Raw genomic sequence first — 22,063 nt, 5'->3', positions numbered from 1 at the left:
AGTGTAGTCTGTCTTATAAAGGAGGTTATAGGCTTTTACGTAAAATATTGTTGCAAAAGGTGAACACAAACACACGAATAATTTGGTGACTTACATAACTTTTTAGTTCTTAATAAATGGAATGTCCTTACAGGGGATAGAACACGGGTGTTCAGAGTGCCAGCTGAGATTTATACGTGAAAGTGCAAACAATGTCAACTTGACTCATAGCTTACGTAATGACGTTTTATTTGTAACTGCAGGGGTTATATATGTTTTTTTTAACATTTTCCACATTTAGACCCATAGCTGGGGTATGAAAAAGGTCAGTTTATTGAAACAACATGACAGTTCATTAAACATGCTTCAATGTTCTTATTTTCTTACTATTGTTAAGGACCTAGTGGCCAGTTTCAAAACTTAAGAACGCGGAGGTGTAGATAGTGACCGTTGTGAAAGAAATCTGCCGATCGAAGCGACATTTACTGGTGGCGGTTGTTTTGCGTGTTCATTTTTCACTTCCGGTGCACAAGAGAAGAACCGGTTCAGAAGAAAGTGTGAACCCGCCTAGCACGTCACGCGTTTCGTGCTCACATGACTTACGTATACCAGGCATTTCGGAAGTACAGTCTGCTTCTATAAAGGCGTCAACTTCCCCGACAATCCAACACGCTGCTCACCAACGGGTCTAGTTATAATTTTTATTTTATTTACGACGGAATCTGCAGCTCAGATTATATAGCGTATAACGTAATTGCAGGGACTGAGGCAAATCACGGAAGACTAATTCAGAATACTGGTCTTAGAAACGAGATTTGAACCCGGGACCATTCAACAGCGACGTCTGGTAGACGAATCTTGCTTTTACTTGAGACTTAAGTCTGTGAAAGCTTGCCAGTGTTTTGTCCGACGGCTGCTTAATGGCCGATACCGACATAAAAGAAGCCCAACAATTTTTAGTGTAGACCTCCGAGTACTAAATTTAAATGAAAATCCGCTGAGTAGTTTCAAAGATGAAACATGCGGACAAGACCAACTATTATATGAAGGCTACGTTTTTCACACTTGGTGGCAAATACTGCACACTAAATGGAATGTCTGCAGGAAAATATACGGGTAATGAAAATTTTATGTAACAGCTGCACTGTAAGGAGTTTATTTATTGCGGTTAACGTGGTAGCTCATAGACACTATTGCAGTAAGCGACCATAAATTAAAGACAATTAATTGTGTTTGAACATTGAATATTTATGTTACCTATATAGGTTCTATAAAGTTTTCATTAAATTACATTTCCTATTCTGCACTCTGAATTAATATATGCGTTTAAAATGGGCTTAATATTCGCATGTAATATTTATTGAGTTATTGCACAAGCAAGTTTGAAAACAGACACAAACGTCACGACGCCCAACGCTGCCTTCAAAATATAAATGAAACCTTGGGACGTCATGCAACAGGATTCTGGCAAACAGACGGCTAGCATCAAGACGCACACAGAAAACTGTCAATAAACCAACGATGAGACACGGGATGTCGGGCGCCGAGAGGTGGATAATGGTCAACATACCTAACTTAACCAAACCTAACCCAACCCAATCTAACCTAACCTGATTTTAACTAAATTGACCAAACCTGGCCTGACCTAACCGAACAAACTGACCTAACCCAACCAAATAAAACCTAAAGTTATATGATCTGACGTAACATAACCTAACCAAACCTAATCTTAGAGCTAGAGTCTCGCGAAGATCTCTCTGACACCACAGTAGCATTGACATTAAAAAGTTGAACGAGTTCCGAACAGAACACAGTTGGGCTGGGGACTGAAAAGCCCTGAATTAGGTGTGGTATATATATATATATATATATATATATATATATATATATATATAATAGAATATGGTGGAAAGGTGGCCATGAATGATGACCGAATTAAAGCCTAATTTGGATACTTCAAGACAGTGTTATTCCAGCATTTATCTTGAGACTGAGGAAAACCACAAACTTCTATAGTCGAGATACCTGGTACACCCTGTTACCAAACACAAGTATGGTCAGAACATCCTCTATTGAAGAGATCTGAATCTTTGAGACAGACGAACAGACTCCTTGGATCGATTATCGAAGCACGCATGGCCGTTATCACAGGACAATACAGGGGGGACGAGTAGAAATTCAAATCTCGAGCACGATTCGAACAAGTAACAGTGTTTAAAGGTCGTGACCGACTTACCATGGACCGAGAAGCATTGTCTTTAATGCCGTAGTAAAGGCGACTTCTCAACGAACAGTTGAAGAGCCCAAGCGCGTGTAATCAACATACCATCTACTAACTCTACAGCCATTAGTCGCACAGGAAAGAAGTTTTACGTATCTAAAACAATTAAACCAGTATTTAGAGGAAGAAGAAGCACATCTGCCATACTGCGTGTGTGTGTGTGAGTAATTACAGGGTTCTGTGTAACTAGAAAAAGGCGTGAAAGCCCTGGAGGGTCAGAAATAGGTGATGCCTGACGTCACTCTTGGGCGATTTGGTTGCTTTGCGAGGCAACTGTTTCGTTCTCGCGTCAGTCTGAGTAAACTTCATTTCAAATCGAACATTTCATGGCTTCAGTGAGATTTCAGAGTCTCACGGCGACCAGTATGTACATTTCTGTCATACGGGCTGTAGCGCAGTGTAGTCTAGTCTAAGTTTACAGACTTTCAAAAGAAGTTTGCTGTCTCCATCATCACGATGATGATGGAGGTAACAAGCACCTCTAAAAACGAAAATGTACGTAAGTTGATGTGTCAACACAGGCAAGCGGAATAACACAAGATGGCCGTGACAGTTCTGTTTCAGCTGGGCATCCACACCGGTTTTTCACACGACCGACAGAACCACTTGCAGCTGTATCAAGCTGACGGCGACTGACCGCGAGATGAAGCGAGAGCTGGTGAGAACGGGAAGTTGCCCCTTACCACGCATTAACATAGGGCTTATTACCTTCTTAAATTCTTTCCGAGGTGTGCATCATTCTTACAAAAAGCATTCAAAATATGGTTAGATGTCCACGAGAAGAAGGTCGGCTCATCTGCACTCGTTTCATGCAGTCGGGAACACATGAAAGTACGTACATAATTAAGAACTCATCTTACAGATTTAAGATTTGAGGTCCTCACGGCAGAGATTCCGCGTACTCTTGTGTATGGTCACCCGAAATTCCCGATGAACGTTACTGTCTCCATCTTCAGGGCAGATTAACATAGGAAACTATAGTCTTCAACTTCACTTGATTCGACCTACACTGAATCGATATTGGCATTTGTTAACGTGACTGAGTAGGGGATGGAAGACAGAGATTTTGTGAGATTTCATGTTCCATGGAGTTAGTTATATCAGTATACAGCTGGTCCAAGACTGGGAACTGAATCCGATGCCTCTCAAATGCAAGATAGACGCGATAAATCTTTTATAAGCAGTCATAAATTTGGTTGACGAGCGAGGTAAAGTAATGTAACATGGAAACGAACCACGGGCTTCAGCATACGACTTAGAGCGTCTCATATTTCTTGAGTATGCTGGAATAGAGAATCGCAAACCGTGCTTAGCCTGTAAGAACACGAACTTACACTTTTTAAACAGATAAAAACATGCGCTCATAACATTTTCACATTTTCCGGCACAATTAACCTTGGTTGGTCTGCTCGACGGAACATGTGACATGTACAACAGGAAAGCAAACCGGTTCTTTGTTAATTCTCGTTCCGTCCGAGAACGAGAAACTTGTTAAGTGACAATAACCACAGTGGATAGATAATAATAACACGCCGCATTGGCAAATGAGGAGTGCTGGGCGATGTGTGGAGGCAACTGCACTTCCTGGGTGATGGCGTGGATGATGTGTCCGTCTCAAGGTGTCTGAAACTGCCGCGACATCGCAGTTGTAACATCAACACAACTGATGTGTTGCTCAGCGAAGCATTTGTTCTGTTGTCACAACTATGAGTGTGTATTAATATATGCAATTATGCAGGATAGGGATCCGCAATGGCCGCGCGGTCTGAGGCGTGGGCCTTGGGCCGCTTGGTCTCTGGGACCGTGGGTTCGAATCCCACTCAAGCCATGGATGTCTGTCCGCGTTTTTCTGTGTTGTGCTACCCTGTGTACAGGTAGAGGCCTTGCGACAGGCCGATCCCTCGTCCAAGGAGTCCTACCGAATTTCCATAGATCAAGCCAACGAAAAGTTGGGACCCACAGTGCTCAGGCACTTGAAGAACGGGTCGTTCCCAGTATCCCCAGTAGTATGCAGGATATGTGGACAAGGCCCAGTGAAAATCTAATTGCCAACCACCACTTCCAAACAGCATAACTCTTTCAAAATGACATCACAATTAATAATACTAAGTTCTCAAATACTGTGACGAGAAACATCAAATACATGGACGAATTAATTGAGTAACGAACATAAATAAACGAGAATGTTAGGAGGAATAAGAACTCTAGGAAGACGTAAGTGTAGTTGAAGGTTAAAATTAAAATGGACCTTAAAGAAACAAGCTGGGAAAATGCCAACTGGATTCATCTGGCTGAGAAAATGTTTCTGTGGTGGGCTTTTGTGAACATGTTAATTAAACTTTGAGTTCCAAATCGGCAAGAAATTCCTTGACCAAGTGAGGGACTATTATGTTCTTATTGATGAATCTGCTCCATGGAGATTGTTAGGACGCGACACCTTTCAAAAAGTTTGTTTTAGCAAAACAATTTGTTCTAAAAGTGAATACAGTACAGTTATAAAACAGTCACTTTTACGCTTAGTGAAAGCTTCAGACTGTAACAAGCAAAATACCATTTGTTCGTCACTGCCCTCTGTGTGACAATTTTCACAAAACCAACATATAAGATTACACAGAGGATAGTAAAGTCATTAGTATTTTAATTGAGTATCACTAATTGGTGGCGACTCTATCTGTTTCGTAATTTAGTGTACCCACGCTTTCATTATATTTTCTTTGCAGTTAAACAAATCTTAATTGGAGGTTTTCGTATGCGAAATAATTGCTGCTGATCTGTTTCAACTTCGAAAACTGTTTGTATGCTCTTCCACATGAACATTGTGCATCATATTTTGGGAGCAGAAAAGTCAAGTCGGGGTTCGGAATGGAAACTAAGAAGCGTGGTTGTTGGAAATCATATGTCAAAGTTGCAGGTTAAAACGAGATAGAATACAATTTATTTTTATAGGCTGTGAGCTGGGGACTCGAACAGTTTCATTCTCTTTAAGGGAGCGTCAAGCTGAAGAAATTTGGGCACCATTATTTTAGGCAACATTTGGCAAGTATCACATGAAAATTCTGCTAGGAGATTTCAATGCAAAAATTGGGAGGGAGGATGTCTTCAAACCCACAATAGGCAGCGAGAGTCTCCATGCACTTAGTAATGATAATGGCGTCAGAGCAGTGACCTTCGCTACGTCAAAAGATTTAATTGTAAAAAGTACAAAATTTCCACACCGTGATGTTCATAAATACACTTGGACTTCCCCAGATGGCAGAACACACAATCAAATAGATCATGTTTTAGTAGATAAGAGAAGGCAGACAAATGTAATTGATGTGAGATCATTCAGAGGAGCAGATTGCGACACTGATCATTATCTGGTGGTAGCAAAAGTGAGGGAGCGGCTTTCAGTAAGTAGACGAACTAAACAAAATTTTGACACAGAAAGATTTGATTTGAAAAAATTAAGTGAGGGAGAGGCAAAGGAACAATATCAAGTTGAAATTTCGAATAGGTTTCAAATTTTAGAGACAAATGAGGATAATGAAAGTGTGGACATCAACAGGGAGTGGGAAAATGTCAGAAACTGCATCAAAATTTCAGCAAAAGAGAAACTAGGATACTACAGGAGAAAGCAAAATAAACCGTGGTTTGATGAAGAATGTTCAAAATTAATAGATCGAAGGAAGCAAACAAAATTTCAATGGTTGCAGAACCCAAACAAAACAAATGCGGATAATCTATGTAACGTGAGACGTGAGGCTAGTAGAACCTTTAGGACTAAGAAAAGGGAATACCTGAAGGGCAAAATTGCTGAACTTGAGACAAATAGTAAGGAAAAAAACATCAGAGACCTGTACAGAGGCATTAATAACTTTAAGAAAGGATATCAACCCCAGACTAATTTGGTAAAGGATGATAGTGGCAATTTGCTTGCAGATCCAATAAAAATTGTGAATAGGTGGAAAAATTTCTTTAGCGAGCTCTTAAATGTTCATGATACTGGTGATATTAGACAGATTAAAATGCATACAGCTGAACTGTTGGTGCCAGAACCTAGCTTAGATGAAGTGGAACTAGCCATTGGGAAGTTGAAAAGTTATAAATCTCCAGGAATTGATCAGATTCCGGCCGAATTAATTAAAGCAGGTGGCAAAGGGTTGCATATGAGGATCCATAAGCTTATTCAGTTAATTTGGGATAAGGAAGAGATGCCACATCAATGGAAGGAATCCATAATTATTCCTATTTATAAGAAGGGGGACAAGACTGAGTGTGGTAATTACCGAGGAATATCGCTGCTATCAACCTCATACAAAATTCTATCCAACATTCTTTTGGCAAGATTAACCCCATATGCGAATGAAACTATTGGGGATCATCAGTGTGGGTTCAGACGAAACAGATCAACGATTGATCAGATCTTTTGCATTCGTCAGATACTAGAGAAAAAATGGGAGTTCGGTGGGACTGTACATCAGTTATTTATAGATTTCAAAAAAGCCTATGACTCTGTGAAGAGAGAAGTGCTATATAATATTCTTATTGAATTTGGTATACCAAAGAAGCTAGTGGGTCTAATAAAAATGTGCTTAAATGAAACCTGCAGCAAAATTCGAGTAGGTAAATATGTATCTGAGACATTCCTCATCAAGAACGGTCTAAAACAAGGAGATGCTTTGTCTCCCTTGCTCTTTAACTTTGCGCTAGAATACGCCATCAGGAAGGTCCAAGGTAGGCAGGAGGGTTTGCAATTGAACGGGACACATCAGCTATTGGCATATGCTGATGATGTTAATTTATTGGGGGACGATATAAATACAATAAAGAGGAACGCAGAAGTTTTACTAGAGGCTGGTAGACAAGTGGGGCTGGAAGTAAATTCAGAAAAAACTAAGTACATGTTAGTATCTCGTCATCAGAAGACAGGCGGGCAAAATTATCTTAGGGTAGCTAATAAATCCTTTGAAAGGGTTACAAAGTTCAAATATTTGGGAACAACAATAACAAATCAAAATGATACTTGTGAGGAAGTTAGGAGGAGACTAAATTCCGGAAATGCTTGCTACTTCTCAGTCCAAAATATTTTGTCTTCCCGTCTGATTTCTAAGAACCTGAAAATTAAAGTATACAAAACAATAATCTTGCCTGTTGTTTTGTATGGGTGCGAAACATGGTCTCTCACTCAGAGGGAGGAACACAGATTGCAGGTGTTTGAGAATCGGGTGTTGAGGAGGATATTTGGGCCTAAGAGGGAAGACGATGGGGCGTGGAGAAAACTGCACAATGACGAGCTTAAAAATCTGTACTGCTCCCCCAGTATTGTGAGGGTGATTAAGTCGAGAAGAGTGAGATGGGCGGGACATGTAGCGCGCATGGATGGGACAAGAGGTGTGCACCGGGTACTGGTTGGGAAACCTGAAGGGAAGAGACCGCTGGGGAGACCTAGACGTAGATGGGAGGATAATCTCAGGCGGGATCTATCCGAGATAGGAGTTGAAGGAAACTGGATTTTGTTGGCCCAGGACAGGGTCCGGTGGAGGGCTTTGGTTAATTCGGTGATGAACCTTCGGGTTCGGTAAGCCATCTAGTTAGTTAGTTAGTAAGATTTATTTCTTATATCACTATAGGATGTCACAAATTTGAGATAAGCAACTTTTAACTTAATCCTCTTTTTATAATCCCCCTTTATGTATGTCTTTGCAAGGTTTACCGGTAGATTTTATTTTCTAGGACCTCCTACCCCTGTAACCAAATCACCACTGTATTATAATGGCCTGTCATTAAGACAAAATATATCTCAAATAAGACCTAATATTAATTTTTTGTTAGAAAGGTTTTACTACGACAAATTCTGCTCGCGGTCTGATTTGCACAGCTGCTTTCATTCCGGAAATTAGAGCACAAAAACCTAGCAACTGCTCGCTTTATTACGTGCTAAAATATGTAGCTTGAAATAGCAGCTATGTTGTATTTTGTTCATGAATATTTTCTGATAATAATATGTTCTTTTCATTTCTGACATTAATTTCCGTAACCGAAGGATATGTGGCCTAAACGGCATGACATAGAGCGAGCGGGGTGTGAAGTCAGGTGCTCAAATTGAAGCATGTCTTCTTACCACTGAGATGTGGCGGTACAGGTTTTGCCAATGACCGCTGATCTAACAAGAAATACAAAACTGTACTCGAGAAACAAGACGTGTGTCCATGTTCCTGAACCGAAGCAGGTGTCTGACGTAACGAATTAACATTTTGACAGGGACTGGGAGTGATGTGAATGTATTAGAGCGGAGTTTATGAAAATAATCGTTCATATTTATCCTGAAAAGCCAACTTCTAAAACAGGATGTAACAAATTGGTCCAGTTATATTAATTTATTGATTGAAATAAAGTTATCTGGGTGGTTTGTACCCACACCAAAATTAGCTGTTTATTAACTTTGATCTGATACCCCATACAGGACATAAGAAGTGTGACACACAAATACAGACAAGATTTAATGGATAATATTAACCAGTTTAACACGGTTAGTGGCTCGGAGCTCACTTTGTTCTGCTGTCTGGTCTTTCAGCTTGTTTTAGAACTTCGAACTCAGTCTGGTTCGTAGGTTAGAACGTAATAATCTTGCGCTGAGATCGACTACATCGTTCTTTCAGGAATGGTAACACAGTTTTGGACACAATTTAAAATGAGATTTGAGGTTCTCACGACGACGAGTTTCAGGTTAACTTCCTCATGATGGATGTAGTAAGCTCTGAAACGTCGCTTTGTATCTGCCAGACCACACGATGCAACATCGAAGAAGACAATCGTCTTAAATTTAAAGTGACGTACTAAAGGCAAACAAAGTCCCACCGTGTGATGATTCCGCTTGAAGCCAATGCGAAGTCATATAAATAAAAGCCAAGTTCTATTTGGATGAAATAGATCCTTAGAGGAAAATGGGGTGGGGGGTTAAGAGATTCCTGTCTTAAAAAGAGCAAGAGACCAATACAAATTGTTATGTAGGAGACATCTCTCTACCCAACTGACCAAAAACATGAACCACCAAGGGATTTCGGAAATAATCCCACGAGCGAGGATTGTAGTCAGAGAGTAGAAACCGAAATAAGTCTCTGCAAGAATGATTCAAGTCATACATGCATGCTCTTCGCAGTTGTGATGCGTCTAGCCTTGTAAAGTAAAGTAAAGTTTGTCCCACTATACGCCATGTAGGCGTTTGGGGTGAGTGAGGTATAGCTCCTCTCTTCCTTGACCTCGGCACTAGATGGGGGTGAGTGGTCAGCATCACGCCCCGGCCGGCTTTACCCCCTTCAAAGGACCCCGGTACCCATTGTAGAGGAGGCTGGGTGGGCCCCAGTGCCGGTCTGGACACAGAGGTTAGAGGAAAAATCCTCTGCCCCCGTCGGGGATCGAACCCCGGCTGTCCAGCCCGTAGCTAGTCACTATACTGACTGAGCAATCCCGGCTCATGCGTCTAGCCTTGTACACCAACAAAACTCTTGCTTTTTCTAGCTCTGTGAACCTGACACCAATGAGATTAATTTGAACTGTAAGAAAGAGCTTTGCCACTCCATTTTTTGAAACATTGCCTGATACATCAGACAACAGCATAATTTTAATTACAATATTTCAGACTTGACAATCTCACGACGGTGATAATACATATACTGGAGCGTTGAAAATGAAGGTATATATTCCTTTAAAACTTTGGTGTGTACCTACAAGTCTATATGGTATTAAAAACAAGAAAGACCAACATTGACATAACTGTAATATTTTTTTAGTTTCTCACTACAGATGTAATCTGACTAACAGCGCGAACTTGGAATTGGAAAGGAAAGAATTTCATAGGGCTGCAGAACGTAATTCAGAAAATGTGTGCTTCGGTAATAAATTTTAATTAACTTGAATAAAATTCGAAATATTTATAAAACTGGAACGGACAGATATAATTTTGAACTGCTGATGCAGTTTCAGTTTACAGTCTTTTCAGAGAGTGTTCTGAATCTAAACTCGGTTACTATGCAACAAGCTGTCACAATCTGTGGATTTTAGAGGATGATGATAGATGGCATGACGTCTAGTGATTTTGTCACTTCGCCCACATACACAGTGACTTGCAGAGAGTGACAAGTGGTTATTTCCTAGCTTGGTAGAACCCATGCATATTGCAAAGCATGAGAGCATTGTTGACCTCTTCATCTCTTGCTAGTATGCCTGTCCGTGCAAACATCATAACTACGCTCTGTAGAAAGCACTGTATTCACTACACTGTATAAAATCATTCTTGTTTGGAATATATCTATTTTGAATGTCAGTGTATATCTTTATCCTGACGGAGTTTAGCAGTTGTAACAGGTCATCCAAGGGAATTTTGGGTTAGTTACTCAAAACAGGCCACGATAATCTCCTATCTGATATTCCCTATTTGGTATTCATTCACGACAGAACTTACGTTTATAAATTCTATTATCGATCTCCGTTAAGGAGGGACTGAGGTAAATTACGAGAAACCTTAACCCCGGACCAAAATACCGGCCGGGAAAGTACTTACCGACTAATTAATCATGCAGTCATTGAATGCTACGTAGTCCCAGCTTCAGTTGGCAGCATCGTTAAATAAACCACAAATTCAAAATTCGAATCTGGGTCATACTCCTGTAACAATGCCTATACGTCGATGTTGCACAAATAATAGCGACTGCTCTATAGATATCAGGAGGGTGGATTTATTTCTCTGTATCAGTTGCAATCCCCACCCGCCCCTATGTTTGTTTGACCCTCTGCGATTGACCTCCAGGGAGAGAATTATATAGGCCTACGAGAAGATAACTTATATGAAGGAAGGGCTTTTCTCCCACAGGGTGTGTCTGATGAAAAGGGCACTTCTTTGAACAAGCATGCCAATATTACTGCATCGTTTAATCTTTATTCACAGACAGCTGTTAAGTTTTGGGCATGAAAATTAAAAGTATTATTGAACAGATTCCTCTAATGGCGACACTGTATTTATACCAGTCCGAGTAAGCGTGAGATACCGGGATGACATAAATGAGATGCTGTTGTGGGATTCCTCAGTTTCTCATTTGTAATACTCGGATAGTACTTTCAAATATGTCACGTCACCTGCTTCAAAATCATTGCTGCTTACAATTCATGAATATTTCCCATCTCTTCCAGTATTTAAAATTTCAAAATTGTTACTTTTAAACGAAGTCCTGTTCTTTCGAAACGAGCTATTCTTGTGGTAACTGCGTTTTCTGTGCATGTAACCTGTAATTTAGCTGTTGCCATGTGCACTCCAACGCGTCATGTTAATCGTTAGTTGAGCTTTCCAAAATGTTTCTTTTCAACTTTTAAATGTGTATTAAATAATTTAAATACTGACGCAACTGTTCACCTGGTTGTCTTATAAATCCCACAGAAGTGGGAGCAGCCTCCACAGTAACCATGACGCATAGGCCACTCTCACTCTCAAACACTGCCGGTATGCAAATCATTGCTGGTCCACCAATTCTCAAGCTAGAAAAAAAATAGTAATTAATTAGTGCGCTTTACACGACTATTAAACGAGTGATTTCCTTTCGTTATTTTGACATTAATAGCACTGATATATCTGTTAAGAGTAGGAAAGCTATTTTGTGCATCTGAATTTCATTAAACATGAGTAACATGTGTTTCAAATCGGGAACATCATTTAGACTAGTCCTGTATAATCTTCTTACTGAAGAAATTCAGCATTTCTCTAGCTTAACACAATTTCTGCTATTTGTCTTTTTGTGCAGTCAGACTGATAATGTCAGGTATCCAGTCTAGGTGTCTCTTTCTGGCACTGTTCTGCAGGAATTTCAACACGCATTATGCAAAACAACGACGTTTATTCATTGTAAAACCATAAAATGTCGGCCTAGTTATTACACTTTAGCAGTAAGTGGTGATGAAATGCTAATCACAAGTGAGTCAGCGCCTGTTAGAAGAGGGGATCTCTGATACGGATGTTTAAATCTCGGTCCAGTGATCTCGCTCTGACGTCTGCTGTTTCTATGCCAAGACTTCGTCTTGATACGTGATCATAGGTTTGTGATACGTATTTAAACGTATTTATTAGTGTAGAGGCGACATTATGAACAGGAGGCAGCACGTCGGTTAAGATGTCGATGCTGAACCTATGGGTGATACAGCCGTGTGGGTTGTAGGTAGAAGAAAATACTGCCTCCCTCTTCAGAGTTGAAGTGCTTTCTCTCTGTCCTTGATAACACTATATGTCTATTTGATCGGAATTGACGAAATTATTACCAAGCTGGAATTATCAGCTACAACTATGAAGAATTCCTGCGATTAAAATTGCTGGAGCGAAGTAACAGACAAAAATAGCCGGTCGCTTGTCTTGACTCCATATCATATTCGTTTTTCACTCTGTCGGCGGTCGGCAAGAGGGAAGCACCAGAAGACGTCTTACAGAAACTCGTAAATCACATGCCCAGTGATTATGTCCACAAGATAACTCAGTTTAATTTTTTGAACCTGGCATAAAAGAGACGAAGTGACAACGGAAAGAAGAAGAATCAGCAGATTAATAAATTCTAATTTTCTCACAATAATCTGGCAGCACCAGAAGGTTCAATACCGTTGATAGCAAGGCAGCTATTAAACACAATCATAATATAGCTCCATCTAACTCCGATCTTTAAAATCTGTTTTACTCAGATAATTTTTATTACTATTGTTCAATCTCTTCAGATTACAAAATTTCACATCATCATTGATGAGTACTGGAGACAAGAACGTCCGAAACGTCGGTATACTTTCACCAGACTACACGGCGTTACAACTCAGAAGTCAACCATCTTTATTCTAGCCGTCGTTTGAACCTCAAATCCTGCTTAGAATGCTAAATGTTCACATCACATCGACGCCTTATAACCGATGCTGGCAGTAAGAAGCAAACATTCGACTGTGCAGTCTAAAGTAATTAGCAACACCCGGTGTTAATTGTGAGAAGGAAGGAAGATTACCAAATGGCGTTTAAGGTGGCAATTTTAGCGCCAGGTGTGAGAGCGCTGTTGATAAGGATGACCCCAATCAAGCAGATTGCAACCCCTCAAATGTTTAGCCCTTCCTGTCACGCAACACACCCCAAACAAAGTCATTACTCAATTGCCTATTTGCAGCCTGTGGGGGGACGACCCACTTGAAGCTACATAAGAGGTTTATATATTTATATACTTGCGATTTATTGAAAGACGCTTTCAGCAGCTCAAATTATTTAGCGTCGAAGGGTAGGATTATTACAAAAACTACTGTCTTCTGTGATGTTGCGCAGTGTAGTCTGGTACAAACTGATAGACCAATAAGTATCTCTGAAACGTCGGTCTATTTATACCGCACTACACGGTGCATCAACCAAGAATTAGTGCAAAAAAGCAAGCCATCTGAGCTGTACGTTGTTTATAAATGACCAATATATGTTTTCATTCTGAACAGACTACCAAATTAACATTTAATGCGAGATGTCTGTCCTTCTAGGAGAATTCGTCGTCTTAATTAACAAACCATGACATTATACATACGATCACAAAGTCGAAGGGAATTAAGTAAAATAAATAAATATTAAATATAATGTATGCAAGTAATTTCTTTGAAACCAAAAATCAGAAGTAATGGAAATTGAAAAGGCAGGTTTTCAGATACTGAAAATCATCTGCTTCCGTCTGTGTGCCTGCCCGTAATTTTACCTAGTTCTTTAAAGATAAAAACCTATAGAGACACGTCACTGAAACTTGAACCTTTCTTTGCAGGAAAAAGGGAATTAGGAATGAAAAGTAGGGCGTGGTATAGTTTAGTGTCCACGAGCAGAACCAAGCGTAGATCTGAGTTCCTCTTAGGTGACGCCGTTCTCCTTTTACATATGTGCAGAAAGCCTCGTTTCGTCTGTCCACATGTGCAGATCAATGCACACCGCTGCAGAAGACAATGAACTGAACAGGATATTTTATTCCCTCTCAACAAAATTCAAGGTGATTTTCTTAATTCTATGTTTAATATCTGTCTCTGGCGGGGTGGGAATGAAGATGTTTGTCTTATGGGAGGATGCGCTATGTAGTCCGGTAGAAAGTGACGGACGTTTCAGAGGTGCCTGCTGCCTCCATCATGTTGGAAAAGATCGCCTTGTTGATGGATAATATTTTAAATAAAATATGTAGTAGTCACCATTAAATTATCAAAACAATTCTCTAAGGATATCCATTTCTTGATTTCGATTATTAGCCCAATATTCTGAACATTTTGTTTGCTTCTCGCATCAGACACATTCAGTAGTGTGGCCGGCTGGTCAGAACATAATTTCCGGATTCCAGTACAATGCCATTCCCAGCCCTAGCTCTCTATGCACGTGTTTTGTTTGTCTTTGTCGGCAGAACAGATTCAAATGCCCAGCGTCACTGTCACCGACCTCTCCAGACACTTTCACACATCGTGCAGGTGCAGTGCATAGGCTGCAGGCTCTAAGCCCAGCCCGACGTTCCTCACGCTTAGGGCCCACCTTATATTAATCTCCTTTCTGATAAAATGTCAGACTTTAAACAGGCAGAAATGCCGAAACGTATCGAGGCGGCAATGTAGTCAAAAGAAGAGAAGAACGGGCCCATGGCAATACAAAATGTCGAAATTTGTATTCCAGTTCATCAAACTAGAAAAGGAAAAAGGACCAATTCTGAGTTGAACCTATCACTTGATGATGATTGTGATTACAATTAAACATGTTTTTAATCTGAATATGTGGCGTACACTCACCAGCCATCTTTTCGTGTTCACACAAACGAGTTCACACTTAGATTCAGAATAAAATATGTAGTCGTATTTTTCACAAGGATAACAACTTGGAATGTTGGTAACAACTCGCTCCTAAAAGAGGTAGGGAGTCAAAAATTATGACTGGGGCGCTTGAGGTTAATAAAGAGGCTGAGAAGACACGTGGAAAGACGAACATTTAACGCGACAGCTGCTCGTGAAAATACAGCGAGAGGTGCCATACCACATATTTTATTAATTTATATTTTGTGCCCCGGAGAGAGCTCTTTGTAGTCACCGACTACAAAATTTGGATTAACGGATTAAGATTATTTTTGTCAGTGCTTAGATCTTTGTCATTTTAGCAATAAAACCTAAACATACCTTATTTTTAATATCAATTCAAAAATAAAACCAAACAACACCCAGTTAGTTCTAAAGAGTTTTGACGACGGTAGTTTAAACCTAAAATTATTCATTGTCAGGACTTTTTCCATTGTCTGTTCTTTAAAACCACGACGTTTCGGAGGCTGGTTCTGTCTTCGTCTTCAGGTGAGAGGTACCTACTCTGTTGGGTCTCTTAGATAGAGCTAGTCTCTGTCACTGGAGTGTCGTGGTTTTAAAGAACAGACGATGGAAAAAGTCCTGACAATGAATAATTTTAAGCTTAAACATCCAGTTAAGCCTATAGGCATATGAAGAAATAGAATACCTTCTCCTGGCATCAAATATACAGGACAGGCCTATTGTACCCAATAAATGGATGACGTAATGGCCCGGAGATAGTTATCCGTCGTGTGATGCAAATAGACGTCACATTTCAGGCGATCTTCCAACAGGATTCTAACTTCGAATCCCCTTACATGGCTAACCAATTTTTTTAACAGATTCAAACTCTAATATTTGATATTTTTCTTGGAATTAAACTGTTCTGGTGCACTGACGGTTCGTTCTGTTTTATAAAATCCGGAAGCACTCCTCCCCTCCCCTCTGAACTCATCAGCACATTAAACAACACACGTCACATTGCGGCATCTCCATGGTTGCAGCTAATTGCGTGTGGATCTTCGTTAAAGGCGCCGCTACCATGACAACATATTGCTTTTACCGACTCGTCCATTTTTATTTTCTACGTGATAAAATACACAGCTAGCAGATAAGTGCTTGGTGGCAGTAAGGAATGTTCTAACGACAACATCCACCAATCTCAAAGATTATTGTCAACTATGAAGAAAGAGAAGTTAAAGCTGGCCACGTTTAATATGAATTCAACTTGAAAGGGGGTCTTTTACTGTGATCTCTCTGTCAGCAGCGTCATTCCGGCTCTAAATGCCACTACAGATTACAGAAACAAGTAATTCTGGAAAGGACTTAGGCGCCTACTTTCCTTCAGATGCGTAATTTTATAGCCAGTATTAGGGGTAGCATAAAGTAGAAGTAAACATAAAAGTTGTGCCGCTACACGTCATGAAGGCGCTTAGTGGGAGAGGCGGTATAGCCCCTACTCATTTTAGAACTCGGCACTAGATGGGGGTGAGTGGTCAACGTCACGCACAGTCCGCGCTTTACAACCAGGGAAGGAATCCCTGGTACCTTTGGACAGGAGGCTGGGTTGGCCCCAGAGCCGATGTGGACGCAGAGGCTGGAAGAAATATTCTCTGCCCCTGTCGGGAATCGAACCCTGATCGTCCAGCTCGTAGTCAGTCACTATACTGACTGAGCATAAATTACCAATCAATAATTAAACGATTTGGAAACCTACTGACTACGTTTTATAACCAAAGAAAATAACAGTTAAAACAAGAGACGAAATAATATGAAGCACTTGGTTAAATGAACGTTTGGCGCTGTGTTGATATCTGTGTATTCCTATAAATTTTACAGTTGTCAGAAGTTACGGTAAACACACATTTAAGTGCAAACTTCCTTCCTAAGTCTACCCAGATCGCTTCAAAATAATTTCCCCGAGTGAAACAATTACCCACTTCTGGACTAATTAGTTGTTTCGGTGAGCTTGTTAATATTTTCTCTAAGAAATCCCACGTTTAAACTGTTATAAAGTGAGGATAAATGAACAAAGTGAAAGACCCTGTCCTGGATTTTAATACGTGTTTAACGAATTCTACCTAAGGTCTTCGGATAGTCTGTCCCTCTGCAAGAAAACTGACATTTCTACTTTCTTTGAATTTGATGGCCCTTAAAAGCGCCTGCCTTATCTATGCTCGGCGACTGGGAATCTTTGTCATCAGTGTGGTAGGTAGGACAACCGCGGTTTAAGCCGTCTGCTACCTTGTAATATTGTATTACCCACAGTAAAAACATGTATCTTGACCTTTCTAAATTTAGCATCAGCAGAGAACTGACAACAAATTTGACGATACAAGAAAAAAGAGTTGCGGGGATTTTGTTAAGAGTGACAGCAACGGCAGACAAAGGGAACATGCTTATATGAAATAAAAAACTGGAGTGTAATTCAAAGTGTCATGGCAGTTTCTGTGAAAACAACAGCAGCAGCTCACAAGACAATCATAAGACTTTATGTTCTCACGGCGGTTAGTATGAAGATGGCTGTCTTCTGGGACGTCGCGCCGTGTTGTCTTGTGGAAATTAACCGGCATTTCTGAGGTGCTTACTGCTTCTATCGTCAGGGCGATCTCAATTATATTTCACAAACAAAGGGTTAAATGGAATCTGCCTTGAATACCAGCTAACTTGTGGCATCTTTCCAGCAAGATTTTCAGTCGGCAGTTACAGTATACTAATTCAGTCTGTAGAAAGTTCCATTGGCAATAATTGAATACTTATGTCGTGTCACAGGAGCTCGTTATTCGTGATAACTAACTGATCCTAACGACGCAATATGACAACGCAACGCCAGAACAAAGTGTGGCAAGTATATTTACGTCTTTAGCAATCAACTTGTCGCATGTTGAAACAGCGCAATTGTACATTTAAAATATAGTCATTCTTGCAAGTGCAAGGCCACAGGTGCAGTAGTCATAAGGTTCATGGAGGTGAAGTAACTCCATGGAGCACAGTTCCTTACTGAGAAACGAGTGCTCGCTCAGTTGGTCGAGAAATTCCATTCCTTTTATGGTAAAAGAAGATTCATTATACCAAGTATACAAGAAAGCAACGACAATATCCTGAGCTACAGGAATCTAGTTTACATTCTCATGTTACATTCCTTTAAAAATCGGTTTTAATATTATCATCTGATCTACATAAGTTGAATGATTGACAGACTGTGTTAAAAAGGGCAAAACATGTGAAAATATGGAATAAAAGACTGGGTGCTTTGTTTTCAGGTAATTTTAAGAAAAGGTTAATTGGTTTCTATATACCCTCTACTTTAATATTACGAAGAAATCAGAATTTGGGAGCTGCTGCACTGTCGAAAACTAGTATAAAATGACACATTATAAATATAAAACTGTTTATCACATTATCATTTACCCCTGAATGTATGACTGCATGTTTTCTATTATGTTTGGAGTATCAACAAATGTTTTCACATATGCAACTTGTCTTCTATGAGAAAATTTAAATAAATATTATTAAAATATCCACTTGAAAGACCTTAGGTAAAAAGTTATATACTTACATTGTTGTCACGAACTACTATAATGTTTACCAAAAAATTTTACAGAATGTTATAATGATTAACAAGATACTGGGTACGGACGAGCTAATCAGAAATATAACACAATAAAAGTAGCACCTTCCGAATCAATTTCTAATTAAAATACGAATTATAAACGTTAATTATAACATCTTAGTTTGCTATAAATACACAAACCAACCTACTACATGAAGCAAAACAATAAATTAAATTATTTCTACTCATAAGGTTTCAGACAGTCTATTTCAGAAAATACAAAGTGGCTATAGGCTTTTTGGTACAATAAAGTATGTTCGTCTTCCTCTTTTAATCATGCCACTTGTCATTCTAATAATATTTGGCCAATCAGCCCTTCCTACATTCTTTCCGGTCACTGAGTGTTTGTCTTGGATGTTCTTACAAATCACGTGTAACCGTGGCATGTGTTTACAATATTCTTTGATTCACTTTTACCAATTTTATTTTAAGTTCACCAAAAAATTGTTTCAGTATTTTCTTTTTCTGATCCTACTTTGCGTTCTCCAATTTACTCTTTTTGCAGACTTCTGTCTTTAAATATTAATGATGTGCTTTTTAAATTCAATTCCGTTTCACTAGTTATGATTTGTCTGTTGTACCAATTCAAATAGATTTTTCTCTCTGTAGTTACAATTACATTAGCTGATTTTCTTCTGTAATTACAATTATAAATTCACCGGTTTTCGTCTCTAGTTGCAATCAAAATCCGCACAGGCCATAATTTATTGCACTTATTTGCCATCCGCCTCGACTTTATTTTTTAATAAATTAAGTTCAACCTCTTGGATAGCTATAGGCCCCATTTAACTGCACGTATTCCTCATTTCGTGCACGTCACAGATTACGTCTTGCCTTGTGACAAACATGCATCAGTTCCTATTTTCCGTGACCTTCCAAAGAGGCGTAGGAATATTCAGTGCTTTCAGAATGGGTTCATTAATCTGGCGAACAGATACTGAATCCTTTAAATCAAACATTAGCGTGTTTTCCTCTGCCATTTTACTAGGGACTGATGAATACAAGACATAATGTTGACATATTTCACAATGTAAAAGTTCATCAACGAAATAATTTCGACATTTGAAATAGGTACAAAACGAATCGAGGGTAAATATATAAGGAAATAGATAAATTAATTTATAAATGAATCACGCAAGCCGTCGTGACAGGAGAACCAATATAAACGATGACCTTTAAAGATATATGTACGAATTTTTTTTTATTTTTACGTTATGGAAAGCTTAGTTTGTTAGGTATATACATATATACACGGCAAGAAATAAATTGTGATTTGATTAATGTGTTGAGATTATTATAGGTTGCGCGCTTGTTGTCTGTAAGTTACAGGCTGGAATAACTATGTTCACGAAGGCATTCAAATTTATTGTCTGTAATTTGTAAATACATAATGAAGAACTATAACCGTATGAAATTTAAATTTCTGACGTTGGTAAAAATGTTGATTGTGGTCTTGTGGTTTATGACACCAGATATTCCTATAAATGTCAATAATTCCGATGAATGCATCGCAAAACGTTGATAGGTCTATTCCAACGGGGCACAATCGAGAAGTACGATCGACGTTTGTAAGACCATTTTATTATAAGTGGCGATAAGTAAGTTGTCTCTGCAATTATGAACGCCATAAAAGCGGACCTACATACGTGGACTGGAGGCCCAGAGTGTACTATTAAAAACAAAATCCTACAACACTCACGAACTATGGCACAAAAATCAAGCATAATCAGCTCCACTCCCGTGTAATGATCTCTCAATCTATCCCGTGAAACTCGATTCAGGGTCATGCTTGTTACTAGGTCGCTGCTCACGTCACTTGTGAAAAGCTGAGTAGATACGAACATCGTATATTTAAAAACAGAATAAGTGTTCATTCTCGAACATTACTTGCCATAAAAATAATTTGTTGCTATTTGTGGAACATTCAGCAACAAATATCCGCAAAAATGTAGTCCAGGAATTACGGAATGAGCTAACATCCCACCACTGGTAACAATATTTTTGGTAACAGAAAGTGTTTGTCTGTGACAAGTGCTCATCGACTGAGAAAACAGTTGAAATGAGACCGTATCGGTTTAAAGAAGTTCATCAGCTGCAGCAGTTCGACAGTCGACAGGGACTTGTGATCAGCTTCAACCGAGCTTAAATACCTCATTCCCCAGTGCATTTCCTATTAAACTACAAGCAGTTGAGTGCCGTTCACAAACATCATATAAGTTCTGTGATATTTCTCGTGCAATGATTACGCAATGTTTCGAAAAATATTTTTAGAACCGGCATTTAAATACTTTTATAACTTAGTTTAAAATTACATCGGTTTAAATTATTAAACATTTTAACTAAAACATATTTGTTCCTAATATACAAATTTGTGACAAAAGACATTGCCTATGGTTTAATTTTTTTTAAATTTAACCTTAGTATATCAGTTCATTCCCACGTTTTATGTTGATTATTAACTTTATACACTTAATAACTGTATAAGAATAAATTGTGTTGCTCTCTTTATTATGCCCGTGCTGCTTAAAATATGCCCGTTGCATGGAAAGACCTTGAGAAAAAACACTTTTTTATAAAATGATATTATCAAAATAAACAACTCGTCATTACATTTAAGTGTACCTTTATATTTGATTCACCTCTTCATTATCGAGTCTACTGCGTATGACGAAATGCTGGGTTCATAGCTGGTTCTGGGTCCCGTCGTGACTCACTACTGATGTGCTTTACCATGAATTGGAACAGGTACGAGTATTGTATGACTCACGATTGCCAACTATTAATATTCCGGAATTAATTAGAGGAGCATATTTTTATGATTAGTATGCTGGTTATTTTATTACTACAATCTTTTTGAAGCATAATGTAGTCTATGTAATGAATAATGTTTCCATCAACCTATTTTGTGATCTTAGGCATTAATTGTAGGATTCAAAGTGAATATTAAAATTGGTGATGTTTTATGAACTGATTGCGATACTGCATCTATATAACAAGAGCCACAGAAATTTTGCTATTTAAAGTTAAGCCTCTGAACTTTTTCCTCGTTTCCGAAATACTTCATTCGTTAAATATCTTATATTATGAAATATGTCGACGTCACATGGCCACAGGGTATGCTTGGCTTTCTGGGAAGCGTCTCATAAACATGCCAGTTGTTCTTATAGCATATAAATTTGTGACCAACAGATTAACACCGTCAGCACAGACCACAAGCCCTGTGTGTCCCATTCAATTCAATTCAATTCAATTCCAGTGCCACCTTATGGTCTTGGAACTTCCTACTGTCGTAATCGAATGAAAGTTGAACACCAATGGCGATATGGCATCTCTTTCTTTCAGAAATGCTTCAGACAAGTATTTATATA

General features: G+C 39.1%; 1 protein-coding gene across 2 annotated transcripts in view; it reads right to left on the bottom strand.

The window, feature by feature from the left end:
* Window positions 1-21,438, bottom strand: part of LOC110839403 (Fanconi anemia group J protein homolog) — a 147,879-nt gene extending 126,441 nt beyond the window's left edge. Inside the window, exons 1-2 of one of the 2 annotated variants that reach the window (XM_022083568.2) lie at window positions 21,318-21,438; window positions 11,649-11,770 (exon numbers count right to left, since the gene is read on the bottom strand). The gene's annotated coding sequence lies outside the window, so the exon portion shown is untranslated. The remainder of the gene's footprint in view (window positions 1-11,648; window positions 11,771-21,317) is intronic. The other variant, XM_087357390.1, reaches the window with a different exon arrangement.
* Between the last annotated feature and the right edge of the window lie 625 nt (window positions 21,439-22,063).

This window comes from Zootermopsis nevadensis, unplaced genomic scaffold (genome assembly GCF_977971745.1).
Source record: "Zootermopsis nevadensis isolate Lab colony 2312 unplaced genomic scaffold, Znev_1.0 Znev_ptg000028l, whole genome shotgun sequence".
NCBI classification, from domain to species: Eukaryota; Metazoa; Arthropoda; class Insecta; order Blattodea; family Termopsidae; genus Zootermopsis; species Zootermopsis nevadensis.
Note: the sequence above shows the minus strand (reverse complement) of the source record. Positions and strands in the feature narration are given on the sequence as shown.